This window comes from Aphidius gifuensis, linkage group LG3 (assembly GCF_014905175.1).
Source record: "Aphidius gifuensis isolate YNYX2018 linkage group LG3, ASM1490517v1, whole genome shotgun sequence".
NCBI lineage: Eukaryota > Metazoa > Arthropoda > Insecta > Hymenoptera > Braconidae > Aphidius > Aphidius gifuensis.
The window spans coordinates 6,816,737-6,831,267 of NC_057790.1; the positions used below are offsets into that span (position 1 = coordinate 6,816,737).

At 22.9% G+C, this 14,531-nt stretch overlaps 1 protein-coding gene across 1 annotated transcript in view; it reads right to left on the minus strand.

Moving 5' to 3' along the window:
- LOC122851764 (KN motif and ankyrin repeat domain-containing protein 2) overlaps positions 1-14,531 on the minus strand; it is a 29,289-nt gene that overhangs the window by 12,703 nt on the left and 2,055 nt on the right. The gene's annotated exons all lie outside the window — the stretch shown is intronic.

A 14,531-nucleotide genomic window follows, 5' to 3' on the forward strand; every position in this document is an offset into this window, starting at 1 on the left:
AAATTCATGTAATGATTTTAGATAAATGCATCAATTCACTGACATTTGTTGATTTGTTAAATTAAAAATAATAATATAAATTTTATTGACAAAAACAACAACGATCTTTACTATTTTCATGTGATTTTTTTGGAAAATAAAATAACGAATTGAGTATTATTTAAAACAAGGCAATATGATGGAAAAAAAATTCAAGGATTTAGCTTTTTATGCTTGTATGAACACGGTTGACTAACTTGTTATTACAATCGTAGCTAAATCGATGAAATACAACGCTAATCTATATACTTTTGATAAGATAATACTTATCGAAATTATCGGAAAATTATTTCGTTTAATAACATCTATGTTATTAATATTTTTTTAAAGTAGAAGCTGGTTATTTTTGTCATGGAAATAGGAGGTAAATTAACACATGCTTAAAACAAAATAAGTTATTTGACATGTTGATGGGCTCAAAGGGAATACATCATTTGAAAAAAAAAATTATATTAATGGGGAAAATACAGAATGTATAGACAAAACATGAGAATTGTAATTTGCAAGAGTTAAGCAATTAAAAATATTTTTTTTTTTTTTTTTTGTTTTGAATTCTTTGGATATATTTGGCTTTTGAAAAATAATTTTAATGAGTTTTCAGAGTTTGTTTAAAAATAAATAGATAAAAATAAAAAATGACAAAAAAAAAAATAATAATGAGAAAATTTAATAGAAAATAAATTTCTTTTAATATTCGAAATTATTTTTAATATATTTTTTATAATTTTTTTGTTTTTATTTATACAAAATGAGTAATTGAAAAATAATAAAATTATTTTTGTTTAAATGATATTTTTCTTGTGTTCTAAAAATAATTTTTTCTATTTTTTTTTTTTTTAAATTTGAAACAAGTCATACTGATATTTTACCATTTGTATTTTTATCGAAATAAAAATCCTCATGTCAATGTCATAATTTTCTTTCACTGTAAAAACAATAATTTTTTTTTTTTCAAATTATATTATATTTATACATTTGACGTATTTAATTTGTGTCAAAATATTATAGAAATTTACTAAAAAAATATATTAATTTGTTCTTTATTTTCTTTATGAATTTTTTATTAAAAAAAATATAAAAAATTATTATCAAAAAACTGCATTTAAATAGCCATAATTTTTTTCTAAGCTATTATTTATTTTTTCAATTTTAAAACTCACAATCAGTAGAAATTCACAAAAAAATATATTTTACTTCTTTAAGATGTCTTTTAATTAACGGATATTTCAGAAATACTGTGCAACAAATATTTATTGTAAAAAAAATTGTTTAAACTTTTAAAAAATTTTAACTTCATAATTTTTCACTGCAGGTCTTTTTATTTTCAATATTTTTTTTTCACAATAAATATTTGTTGCACAGTATTTCTAAAATATCCATTGAATAAAGGACATTTTGAAAAAGTAAAATATTATTTTTCGTGGATTTCTACTGATGCATTTGTTTATAACAATAATAAACAATAAACACTTTAGAAATTATGGATACAGGCGCGCGTAGCGCGCCAATGTGCTCGTTATTATAAAAAATTATAAAAAAATGTTATTCAAGTTTAGTTAATAATGTTCCCTAAATTTGAAGATATTTATTTACCAAAAAAATATAATTACTTATTAATAATGTTTGAATTTTTTATTTAAATTATACTTGGAAGTTATCGACTCGGAAAAATATGCAGTCATTGAACTCGAGTTCAACAAAGCGATTAGTTATTAATCAGTTAGAAATATTTTTATAGATTAAATAAGACTTAATAATGGGGTTGATTAAATATTTCAACATAAAAAGACAAAAAGAAATACAAAATTATAAATATTTAATTAAATTTCGTTTCCAAATTTCCTTAATGTTTTTTTTTTTACTATTTGTTTTTTTCGAAACTCAAGACTTTCAATAGAAATTTAATTCAAAATATTAATATTTAACATTCAAGTAGATTATTTGTTTAATTATGAATATCAGCTCAAAAAGTATTGATATACCAAGCTATAAAATGTCAATGTAATCACAAAAGTAATGCCTGAGGTAAAAAAAAGTGATATTTAGTTTGTGATATTGATACTGATATGATGTATCCACGTGTTACTATAATAATTTTAAAAATATTTGGAGCTTGGAGACCTCAAACAAAAAGCTGTTGTAAATTAAAATTATACGAAATTTATCGTATAATTATTACTGTCATGCAATTTTTATTTGTCGTGTCACAATTTTCAGCTTTTTTATTTACGAAAGAAAGAAACATTTTGGACTTGACAAAAGGAATAGGTGCATTTGCAGGATTTGCTCAGTGTATAAAAATATTCAAGCATCAAAATTTAATAATAAAAATTGAAAAAATTGCTAATAGTGGAGTGTTTACAACGAGAAATCATAGTGAAGAAAAAATTAAAAGCAAATTTAAACGTATTTCAAGGTAAGAGTTTGATAAGTAATTAATTTTTATTATTTTTTAGAATATTTTTTTTTAATCATTACAAATAATTCCACAGGTTAATTGTAATCATTTATACAACGTACAGCTCTTTTGCTGTGTTTTTGTATTTTTGTGAAAAAATAAACTCTGCTCGTTTACCTGTACCAATATTTAGTATTGGTATTTCTTATGAAATATGGAATCCATTTATTTACAAGGTACTATTAATTTTCCACGTTGCAGTGGTGACAAATTTGGTAATGATTTCTGTGTGTTTTTATGCTCTTTATATTGTGATGATAATGACAATTTGTGCACAAGTGGAAATACTAAAATACAGATATCAAATTATGATGAAAGAAATTATGATCAATAGCTTGAAAATCTACAATCAACAGGATAAAGAAAATGATGAAAAACAATTGATGGTTAAATTTACAAAGTATTATTTAAAAATAATTGAGCTAGCAAAAAAGATATTAAAAATTTTTTCAACTTTAGTATTCATACAATATGCTGATAGTGTTGTTAATATTTGTAGTCATGCATATTTGGTATCGAAAGCAGAATTTTTAAGTCAAGAATTTTTTACTTATATTATTGTTGTGATTGGTTTTGTTATTCAAATTTCAATAATTTGTTTAACATCACACGAACTTAAAATTCGGGTAAATATTTTATTAAATGTTTTTATTTATATTTCTTATTGTTTTTTATGATAATTTTTTATTTTTAGTTTGAACGTCTTAATGATACAATTTACAATGTTGATTGGACAAGGTTTCATATCAAGACAAAACGATTGATGATAATTTCAATGATGAGAACATCAAAACCATTTATTTTTAAATGTGGAAAAATATTTGAACCATCTCGAGAATCATTGACAACTGTAAGTATTTTTTTTTATTATTAAATTTTATTTTACATTTAAAAAACTATTAATTATTAATTAATAATAAATAATTTTTATTTTTTAGATATTAAAGTTATCGTATTCAGTGTACAGTTTACTACGGAGTAAATGAAAATATAACAAAATTATTAGATTGTTTGGATAGAAAAATTTTATATGAACATTATAAAATAAACATTTGATCAATATAAAAATAACCGATCGTTTTGTAGCTTATTCGTTTAATTTTAGGAAGAGAAAAAATTATTGTAACGTGTAATGTTTTTTTTTAAATAAAAAAGTCGTACGTCCAATTTTAGATAGCAATAATTATGTTTATTATTAAATTTGGTAGGGCTACTTTCCCGAAAATATTATTGAATAACAAGGCTTCAGGAAAAAGGAAAATAATAGTCATCAACGTTGCAGTATTGTACACTCAACATGTTAAAATTATAAAGTCTTTTTGAACAAATGTTGTATCCTTATTCGATCATTTAAAAAAAAAATTATATTAATGGGGAAAATACAGAATGTATAGACAAAACATGAGAATTGTAATTTGCAGGAGTTGAGCAATAAAAAATATTTTTTTTTTTCAAATTCTTTGGATATATTTTGTTTTTGACAAATAATTTTAATGAGTTTTAAGAGTTTGTTTAAAGATAAATAGATGAAAATAAATAAGAAAAATAATGATAATAATAATGATAATTTGTAAAGAAAAAAATAAATAATAAATTCCTTTATAAATATTTTCAATTATTTTTAATATTTTTTTTTCAATTTCTTTGTTTTTATTTATACGAAATGAGTAATTGAGTAATAATAAAATTATTTTTGTTTAAATGATATTTTTCTTGTGTTCTAAAAATAATTTTTTCTATTTTTTTTTTTTTTTTAAATTTGAAACAAGTCATACTGATATTTTACCATTTGTATTTTTATCGAAATAAAAATCCTCATGTCCATGTTATAATTTTCTTCCACTATAAAAACAATAATTATTTTTTTTTCAAATTATATTATATTTATACATTTGACGTATTTAATTTGTGTCAAAATATTATAGAAATTAACTCAAAAAATATATTAATTTGTTCTTTATTTTCTTTATAAATTATTTATTAAAAAAAATATAAAAAATTATTATCAAACAACTGCTTTTAAATAGCCATAATTTTTTCCTAAATTATTATTATTTATTTTTTCAATTTGAAATTCATACAATGACTGTAAAAAATTATACAAAAATGTTATTCAAGTTTTGAGTTAATAATGTTCCCTAAATTTAAAGATATTTATTTACCAAAAAAATATAATTACTTATTGATAATGTTTGAATTTTTTATTTAAATTAGACTTGGAAGTTATTGACTCGAAAAAATATGCAGTCATTGAACTCGAGTTCAACAAAGCGATTAGTTATTGATAAGTTAGAAATTTTTATAGATTAAATAAGACTTAATAATGGGGTTGATTAAATATTTTATCATAAAAAGACGAAAAGAAATACAAAATCATAAATGTTTAATTACATTTTGTTTTCAAATTTCCTTAATGTTTTTTTTTACTGTTTGTTTTTTACGAAACTCAGGACTTTCAACTAGAATTTAATCCAAAATATTAATATTTGATATTTACGTAGATTATTTATTTGTTCAATCATGAATATTAGCTTAAAAATGATTAATACTTAACTAAAATGTCAATGTAATCAAAAAATACAATGCGTGAGGTAAAAAAAAAAATTTGTAAATATAAAAAAAAAAGTGATATTTAGTTTGTGATATTGATATTGATATGATGTATCCTCGTGTTACTATAATAATTTTAAAATTATTTGGAGCTTGGAGACCTCAAACAAAAAGCTGTTGTAAATTAAAATTATACGAAATTTATCGTATAATTATTACTGTCATGCAATTTTTATTTGTCGTGTCACAATTTGCAGCTGTTTTATTTACAAAAAGAAGAAGTATTTTAGACTTGACAAACGGAATAGGTACATTTGCAGCATTTTCTCAGTGTTTAAAAATATTAAAACATCAAAATTTGATAATAAAATATGAAAAAATTGCTAATAGTGGAGTGTTTACAACGAGAAATCATAGTGAAGAAAAAATTAAAAGCAAATTTAAACGTATTTCAAGGTAAGAGTTTGATAAGTATTTAATTTTTATTATTTTATAAAATATTTTTTTTAATCATTAAAAATAATTTTACAGGTTAATTGTAATTATTTATACAACGTACAGCTCTTTTGCTGTGTTTTTGTACTTTTGTGAAAAAATAAACTCTGCTCGTTTACCTGTACCAATATTTAGTATTGGTGTTTCCTATGAAATATGGAATCCATTTATTTACAAGGTACTATTAATTTTCCACGTTGCAGTGGTGTCAAATTTGGTAATGATTTCTTTGTGTTTTTATGCTCTTTATATTGTGATGGTAATGACAATTTGTGCACAAGTGGAAATACTAAAATACAGATATCAGAATATGATAAAAGAAATTATGTTTAATAGCTTAAAAATCTACAACGAGCAAGATAAAGAGCATAATGAGAAAAAATTAATTGTTAAATTTACAAAGTATTATCTAGAAATAATTAAACTCGCAGAAAAAATTTTTAAAATTTTTTCAACATTAGTATTTATACAATATGCTGATAGTGTTGTTAATATTTGTAGTCATGCATATTTGGTATCAAGAGCAGAGTTTTTTAGTCAAGAATTTTTTACTTATATTATTGTTGTGATTGGTTTTGTTATTCAAATTTCAATAATTTGTTTAACATCACACGAACTTAAAATTCGGGTAAATATTTTATTAAATGTTTTTATCTATATTTCTTATTGTTTTTTATGATAATTTTTTCTTTCTAGTTTGAACGTCTTAATGATACAATTTACAATGTTGATTGGACAAGGTTTCATATCAAGACAAAACGATTGATGATAATTTCAATGATGAGAACATCAAAACCATTTATTTTTAAATGTGGAAAAATATTTGAACCATCTCGAGAATCATTGACAACTGTAAGTATTTTTTTTTATCATTCAATTTTATTTTACATTTAAAAAACTATTAATTATTAATTAATAATAAATAATTTTTATTTTTTAGATATTAAAGTTATCGTATTCAGTGTACAGTTTACTACGGAGTAAATAAAAATATAACAAAATTATTTGACATGAAGTACTTGTACTCTGTGTCTTCAAAGCAAAACGAAAACATTTAAATAATTTATTGATTAATTAATTGAAATAATTAAGCACAATTAATATTTGTAATAATTTATCTCCCGTGAATTTAATTATTTTGTCATAATTTTTACAAAATAAAATAAAAACTTTAATTAAAATTGCATTATAATTATCATTAAAAATCAATGAAACCGAATTAAGCGATCCGTTAAAACCATAATTATATTTATCTGCTCATCTTGTATATAAAAATATTTCCATTGTGAATTTTGCACATAAATAATTCATTTAAAATTTCACAGCTCCCCTGGTAGAAATATTTCTCCGCCATTACTCCGGCTTTCTCCGGCGTTACTCCGTTTTTGGCCCATTTCGCGAGAAATTACTCCAGCACGAGGTTGATGGCGGAGAAATTATTCCGGCATGAGATTAATGTCCGCCACTACTTTTATGCCGGAATAATTTTTCCGCCATCAACCTCATGCCGAAATAATTTCTCTGCCATCAACCTCATGCCAGAGTAATTTCTCCGGAAATGGGCCAAAAACGGAGAAATGCTGGAGTAATGCCGGAGTAATATTTCCACCAGGGTCATTATTGCTTAATAATAACCAAACTACCTCTACAACAAAATTTTAATTTTTTAGATATTTTAATTTTTAATTTTTTAACTATCGTATTCGGTGTACAGTTTACTACGGAGTAAATAAAAATTTAACAAAATTATTCAAGTTCTTTGGATAGAAAAAATCTTATATGTATATAAACATAAAAATAACTAAGTAGTTTATTGATTTTATTTTAGAACGAGAAAAAATTATTGTAACTTGAAATGTTTTTTTTTTTTCAAATCAAAAAGTCGTATGCTGAATTTTAGATGGCAATAATTATGTTTATCATCAAATTTGGTATTTCTGTTGTTGTTGCCCATATACAAAAAAAAAATCATTTGAATTATAATTAGTAGTTGTCATGTTAACTGATAATAAAATTGGAATTAAAATACGTTATTTATTTGGTCAATTATCGATACTACTTCCTTGAAAATATTATTGAATCACAATGCTTTAGGAAACAAAAAAATGATAGTCATTAACGTTGTAGTATTGTACACTCAACATGTTAAAATTATAAAGTCTTTTTGAACAAATAATGTATCCTCATGTGACTCTGATAATTCTCCAACTATTTGGTGCTTGGAGACCACAAACAAGCATTTATTGGAAATTAAAATTATACAAAATTTATTGTACAATTGTAATTGCAATGAAATTTTTATTCGGACTGTCACAATTGGTTGCAATATTTTTCACAAACACAACAATTATTGAGCACTTGACACTTGGCATTGGTGGACTTGTTAGTTGTGTTGAATGTTTAAATATTTTGTACTATCAAAATTTCATTATTAAAACTGAGACAATTATTAACACTGGAGTATTTGCAACAAAAAATCATGATGAAGAAATCATTCGAAACAAATACAAACATCGTTCCAAGTGAGAATTTTATAATTTAATTAAAAATTATAATAATTAAATATTTATAATTGAAAGACTTGTTTTTTTTCTTTATAAATTTCAGGATAATCACATTGATTTACACAATTTATGCGTCAATTGCTTTGTTGATGTACTTGTTGGAAAGAATTAATTCTACTCATTCACCTAAACCAATGTATAGTATTGGTTTTCCTTGTGATATATCAAATCCAATTTTTTACAAATTGTTATTTATTTGTCATGCTTTTTTGGTGTCTAATCTAGTTATGCTTAGTATGAGTTTTTATTCACTTTTTGTCGTTATGATGATGGCAATTCGTGCACAAGTGGCAATACTCAAATGCAGGTATCAAATTATGATTAAAATAATTCGAAATGATTATTGTAACTTGGATAAATTCGATCGAAATGATAAAATAATAATCGAAAAAAAAGTAATTGTAGAATTTATTAGGTACCATTTAGAAATTGTTCATTTGACAGAAAATATTTGTCGGGTTTTTTCAATACTAATATTTATTCAGTATGCAAAAAGTGTTGTAAATATTTGTATATATGCTTATTTAGTATCAAAAACTGAATTTTTTACTCCAGAATTTTTTTCTTATCTTATGGTGATGCTGGGTTTTATTATACAAATTTCAATAATTTGTTTAACATCACACGAACTTAAAACTGAGGCTTATTTATTAAAGTTTTATTTGAGATGAATTTTAGACCGAAGCCTTGAATCAATAAACGATATTGAGACGAGACCAGTATCTTGAAAATTCATCTCAAGACTGAAAATTTTAAATAATATATTTTTTTTTTCTTACCGTATCGAATCATATTGAAAAAAGAATGTTATATTCCTGTTTAAGACACTGCAAGCACTGAAGAGTCACAAGATATTTACAAATTATGTATCAATGAAAATTGTAAAGATTTAAGTTACGCAATTATATTTTAATAACTGATATTTTTTGTATTTGATGTTAAAAGCAAATGATTTACTCTTTGAAAAATACATATCGATGAAGTAAAAGAAAAAAGAAAAATTATATTCAAGAATCTCCGTTAATTTAACGATTTTAAATTTCAAGATTCAATTTGAACAGTTTGTTTATGCTTTTATTTTTCTTGAAAACAGAAAGATTATGTCTACATTTATTTACACAATTAATTTTGATGCTTCATCCTTTTATTGTTCAGTTCCTCTTGCAGTCACGTTGAAGAAAACATCAAATTTTTTTATGAATTTAATAAATGAAAATAAAACAAATGTCGTATAAAAAATATTTCGTCATAATTTGTATGATTAACAATTTATTAATAAAATTAATAATCAATTTATTGCCAATATAACTAATATTTATTGCAATATTTTATATTTTATAATTTAAAAAATAGTAATACAATATTAGTTGTTTTATTTTAACGAATTTGATATACATGGTATTATTCAATCACTTTTTACTTTACTTGACGAATAAATATAGTATAAAAGCGAGACAGAGACTTGCGAGTACGAGACTAGACCGAGACCGAGACCGAGACCTAAATCTTAAAATTTAGAGAAAGTTAAAATCGAGAGATCGAACGAGCGAGACCGATATTATATTTCGAATTGTCTCGTTTGTACCATGAAAGCCCTACTTAAAACTGAGGTAAATATTTTATTAAATGTTTTTATTTATATTTCTTATTGTTTTGAATGATAATTTTTTGATTTTAGTTTGAACGTCTTAATGATACAATTTACAATGTTGATTGGACAAGGTTTCATATCAAGACAAAACGATTGATGATAATTTCAATGATGAGAACATCAAAACCATTTATTTTTAAATGTGGAAAAATATTTGAACCATCTCGAGAATCATTGACAACTGTAAGTATTTTTTTTTATTATTAAATTTTATTTTACATTTAAAAAACTATTAATTATTAATTAATAATAAATAATTTTTATTTTTAGATATTAAAGTTATCGTATTCAGTGTACAGTTTACTACGGAGTAAATGAAAATATAACAAAATTATTTGACATGAAATGTACTCTGTATCTTCAAAGCAAAACGAAAACATTAAAATAATTTATTGATTAATTAATTGAAATAATTAAGCACAATTAATATTTGTAATAATTTATCTCCCGTGAATTTAATTATTTTGTCATAATTTTTACAAAATAAAATTTAAATTTAAATTAAAATTGCATTATAATTATCATTAAAAATCAATGAAACCGAATTAAGCGATCCGTTAAAACCATAATTATATTTATCTGCTCATCTTGTATATAAAAATATTTCCATTGTGAATTTTGCACATAAATAATTCATTGAAAATTTCACAGCTAATTATTGCTCAATAATAACCCAGCTATCTCAACAACAAAATAAAAATAAAAAACATATTTATCACAACACTGATGCTAATAAATCAATTAAAAATTTCCAGTTATCCGGAAAAATTCCCAAGCAATGTGTTTTCTTCATGCAAAAAAAAAAAAAAAAAAAGAATCAGCAATGTGAAGGATATGGTAAATACCAAGTGTTTATATGATCGACAAGTAGTTACATCACATCTTTATTTAAAAAAAAAATTATAAAATAAAAAGAGGGCGGCAATCATCAGACAAAGAGTCAACTCTCCATCAACCTTGGTTTTTAATAAAAAACATCATAAATTGATAATTTAAAAAACAATAAACAGTAATAAAAATAAACAAAATAGGAATCATGAAATTACAACAATAATAATTTTAAAAAAAAGTATCAAGATTTTTTGTTGATGCCCAAAAAATTAAATGAGCCATGAATTTTTTTAAAAAAAAAAAAGAAAATTAGGTCTCTGTATTTATTAAATTTTTAAAAATCATTGTAACCGAATATGGTGATCGAAGGGACAATTTCGGGACTGAGTCCCACATTAAATAAATAAAAAAAATAAATAAAAAATTCTTCAATGTTCAATACATCAAGTGGGATATTTTTTCCAAGTCAGTCAGTCTAACAACATTGCTACAAAAATAAATGGGGGGACCTCAATGTAAGGCCCATTAAACAGAAAATAAAAGGCGTATATATATTACGAAGGCGTTATTAACAAACACACATACATTTTAAAGAAAAAAATTAAATAAATAAATACATCAAAAGAAAAAATATGTAAGTTATTGAAAAAAATACATTGCCATAATTAAAAATAAGAAAATTAATTATTAAAAATTATTAAAAGTATTTAAAAAATTTTTTTTTTTATAAATTTTATTTAGATAATTGGCAATATATTTTAATTTTATATATTTATATTTTTGTTGAATATTATTTTTAGCTTTAAATTTTCATTTAAAATTATGATTAAATATTTGATTGATTTTTTTGAGACTATAAGTCCGGAAACTCCTACGTTTTTTTTTTTTTTTTTTTTGATATTTTAAAAACGAGTCATTTCATTTTGTTCAAGCATCAATGCTGTTTTTTCCATGTATGGATAAATGGTCTAAAAACCAGTTCAACGTTGAAGTATATACCAACGTTAAAATAACAGTTAAAATTTTTATAACATGGTATTGTTAATTGCCAAGTATTTCTATTGTTATATATATTTTTTTAAAATAATTTAAATGATTTTTGAAGCTTGACAGTAAATTATATGAAAAAAATAAATATATTTTTTAATTTATTTTATATTAAAATGTTTCTTTTCTTTTGTAAAGTTATTTTTTACTCGAATTTCGTCATCGAAATATTTTTCTACATCGAAATATTTTTCTACATCGAAATATTTTTCGACTAGTCATTATTGCAAAATTAATTCAGTCATTATTATTTAAAGAAATTATTATAAACTAAAACAAGATGAATTAATTTCAACGTGGTTAAATTTTCATTTGAAAAAAATAAAAAAGAGTTGGTTTTATTATCCAGATGTAATAAAATATTATTATTCAAACACTAGATTTTTATTTAAAATAGAAAACCTCATCTACTTTTCAACAGTGTAATAATTCCATACGCTTTATTGGGGTTGACTAAACAAACCATTTAAAATTATTTATCTTATACATAAACTCACGTTCTTTGATCAAGTGTAAGATTAAATACTCAAACAAACTAAACGATATTTAAAAAAAAAACTCTAGCTAATAAATTACTAATATAATAGAATTATAAATTTTATTTATTAATTTTTTTATATCTTTTTTGTGGTTTGATTTATAATTATATAAAATTATCGGTTTGAAACAGAATGCGAGGTCGAGAAATAAAAAAAATATATAAAATGCGTAAATGTGTGACGATTTAAAATGTTGACAAATGTAGAATCATCCAGGTTTTTATTATCCAAAAATGGTAAAGCTAGATAGAGTGCGTGATTATTTATTTGATTCGAGAGTAATGACCCAACGATTTATAAAAAAAAAAAAAAACTCATTGCACAATAATATATATATTTTAAAATAAAAAAATAATAAATTAAATGTTTTATTATTTTTAAATTACAAAATTTACATGATGAAAATTCATAAATATCTTGAGTAAATGAAAAAAAAAATTAGAAAAATTTTTTTAGCCTTGAATGAGCCTTGTGTCATATGATCACATCATCAAGTTTGATCAACAACAAACTCATGTAAAAAAATGCAAAACATTTGTGTACATTATAATATGTTGTTAACTATTTTTTTATTATTATTTTTTTACAAATAAAAATGCACAGTATGAGTTAATAAATTGCGCAAATGGCCGTGAATTGTCTACGTTTAAAAAGGTTACATAAAAAAAAGGTGGCAAAAATTTTAACTCCCACATAAAATCATTATTGATTAAATTAAAAATAACTAAATTAAGAAATTTTAATTTTATATTATATTTTATCAAAAAAATATGATCATATACTTCCTGGGTAAATAAATATTTATTGCATGAACACGAAGACGGTGTTAAATGTGCAAGAAAAGAAGAGGTGAAAGCAAAAACGTGACCACTTGAAAAATATTTCTGCACGGGAAATTGATGTTCAAACTCCCATGAGACGTTCATCGTGATAAAAAAAAAAAATAATAAAACCACGTATTTAAAGGCGTATAAAAAAAGGGAATTTAAATTTATGTCATTATTTAAAAATATAGGTCACGAAGATTCCCTTTTCCGCGGGAAATAAAAATAGGCTAATTCTATTGCATAAATGCCCAACAAAAAACAGGTTTTAAATACATGAAAATTTACGAAAAAAAAATCAAGTATTTAAATTTTATTGAATGAAATTTAAAAATAAAAAAAATGATGCTATTTATAAATGTTAAAAATAAATATTCGTTATGATTATTTTTGATTTAATTTCAGATTGATTAATTTGAAAATTAAAATTAGTGTTACGATATTTTTTTTTAAGTAATTTTGTCGTAGTAAAATATAAATATAATAATGTATTTTGTATGAAACTTGGAAGCAATGAAAGATGCCGGCATCTTTTTGTAAAAAGATGAAAGTGCCATGCCAAATGGTTTCAAGAAATCAGTTAGTTATTTTTATATATATAGACACACCATAAAATGTGAAAAAAAAAAAAAAAAAAAATTCCAACTACTTTTTGACCTTTTTCATTTATATTTAAATAATTTGATTTAAAAAAATATATTTTTTATTATTTAAAGCAAAATAAACAATACAAATTAAAAATAAAAAAAATTTTTATAAATATTTATTAGTGTAATTTTTAATTGAATAATAATTTTATTTATCCAGCAAAGTCTCAAGGTTCGACTAAAACTAAGTCTCCATACAAACAGTATCAAAACGTTATTTTCGAATGTCCTGCCAATTAAAGTCCAAGTGGACCGAGTTTTTTTAATCGTTAAATTTTTGTTCACTTTCTTCGCCTTATGTATTATTCCGAAACCCTGTTCTGCATGCCGCCAAGAATAGAATGGAAATCATCGTCATTATCGCTAAACCAAAAAATTTTTTCAAAGTAAAATGAATAAAACATAATATAATCAATTGTTGTTATTCTGCCGAAAATTATTATAATGATTAAAAAATTTTCCAAAGCGTCTACCGTAAATCCGAACCAAAAATAAAATAAAGTAATATAAAACGGATCAGAAATATATTATCATAAGTAGATTGAAAATATATAAAAATCAAAAAAAATAAAAACATGAACTAAAATTATTATTATATTTATCTCTCGACTTTTCTCTCGCATATCGACATTGGTGTCTCGTCTCGTCTCGTCTCGTCTCGTCTCGTCTCTCGCGACGAGAGAAAATTCGTCTCTCGTCTCGAAATTTATTGTCTCTCAAACTCTCGTCACCTCTCTCTCGTCTCGTCTCGAGTTCTCTCGTCTATCGTGGCATCACTATTTTTCTGTACGCTAATTGCCAAGGAATTAATTTAGCTTTATTGTTATTTAAATAAATAGATAAATCTAATTTTTGTAAGGTAAAAAGACATATTAAATTTCTGAGT